Source organism: Bidens hawaiensis, unplaced genomic scaffold (genome assembly GCF_021521415.1).
Source record: "Bidens hawaiensis isolate Kalapana, Puna unplaced genomic scaffold, B.hawaiensis_p1.1 tig00031514_1, whole genome shotgun sequence".
Classification (NCBI taxonomy): domain Eukaryota; kingdom Viridiplantae; phylum Streptophyta; class Magnoliopsida; order Asterales; family Asteraceae; genus Bidens; species Bidens hawaiensis.
The window spans coordinates 158250-160148 of record NW_027495328.1 but is presented as its reverse complement, the minus strand read 5'-3'; positions in this window follow the sequence as shown (position 1 = coordinate 160148).

The following is a 1899-nucleotide window of genomic DNA, read 5'->3' as shown; positions in this document are numbered from 1 at the left end:
CTCCACCATTCAATGACAACTACTCTTTGAAAGTTGATAAAGAGAAAAGGTAGGCATACCTTAATCAGTTCAGAGATGTTTTTCAAGATAAAAAGGAATTTATTGACAAAATACAAGATAGTTGAAGTGAGTAAATATGGAGAGTTTGTACTAAAGGAAGATGTGAAAGAAGAGAAATCAGTGGGAATTCAAGTCTCTGAGGATGACTTTGATAATGATTGTTTGAACATATATGACTTGAGTGATTCAAGTGATCAAATTCCTGTTGAAAGTGACAAATCAAGTCCACCAAGCAAGATCCCACTGTTACCAAAGATTACACCAAAGATGAGAACACATTACGAGCAAATGAGAAGAGAAAATGTGTCATTTGACATATGTGAAGGTTCAAAAATGTCAAAGGTTACATATAATGCAGTGAAGCCACCAAGCAAAGAAGTTTTAAGGAAGATCAAGATCAATAACAGAAAGAAGCCTAAGGAAACCTTTACAAGTGATTAATTCATTCCTGTGTACCCTGTGTTCTCCAGTCAAGAATTATTTAATATTGGCAAAGTTGAAATAGTTGAAGAATATGAGAGGAGGCAGACTAGGTACAAAGGAAATTTGGATGAGGTACCAATCAAGATGGAGAAATAATTTTTGTAAAGGGAAAGGTAGAAAGGAAAGTTATCAATATTGAAGAGTTTATGTCATTTTCTATTGATTTTGATGGTCTCAAAACTCAAAAGACCATTGGCATTGAACCACCTAGACCTAGTGAAAGGTTCAAGAAAGGAAATTCACATGAAAGTTTCAAAGGAAAAGTATGGTGCAAGAAATGTGATAAGTATGGTCACCATACAAATTCCAGCCATGAAAGGTTTACATGCAAACCAATTATTGTTCCAAATGAAACCAAGTTTGGACAAGACTTTGGTCTGTACAAGAAAAAGTATGATGAATACTTGGGCAAAAGGAAGAAGTGTGAGGAAGTGGAAGTAAAAGGTGAAAACTCAAAATTTGTGAAGAATGAGAAAGTGACGGTAGCAGTTGATGAGAAGTTGAAGTGGAATTCTATAACTTAAGTGAGGAGGAACAATACTCACAAAAAACCTAAAGTTGTTATGCAAAAGAACACACAACCAATCAGGATTGTTCCAAGAAATGATTCCACATCAGTAAAGTCTGATGATTCTGAGAAATCACCAAGAGATGGGAAGAAAAATTTTTAGGGTGTGTTCTCAAGAAAGAATTCTAGAGAACTCAATGGTGATGGAAAGTTTCTTCTGAAACATGGATTTGGACCCCATGGTTTTCTATGGAAACCGAAGAGTGAGGGTCAAGTGTCAAGAAGAACAGATGTAAGAGATGAAACAATTGAAATAGATTATGTGGTTCAAGAGTGCAAAAGCATAATTCCATATGTGAAAAGCCTAATTGACAGTGGTTAGAATCAGATGATTTGCAAGTTGTCCATGTAATTCCTATACTAATGCAACACTTGTCCATGTAACTGATGATTTGCAAGTTGATTCAGCTTGCATTTCATTACCCAACTGATCAGTTTCTTTGATACGTGCAGGGGCAGTCCACACCAGTCAATGAAGTATGGTGTATGGACAGTGGATGTTTCAGGGACATGACTTGTGACAAGTGGTCACTAGTGAACTATGAGGAAAAGTTTGAAGGCCTAGTTGCATTTGGGAGTGAGGAGAATGGAGGGAAGATTGTAGGCAAAGGAATATTGACTAATGGAAAAGTCACTTTTGATAATGTATTGTATGTGGAAGGATTGCAATACAACCTTTTGAGCATCTCACAAGTGTGTGATAAAGGTTATAAGGTTGGGTTTGATGATTCTCATTGCTTTATTCTCAAAACTAACTTTGTGATTCCTCCTGATATGATTATGATGAT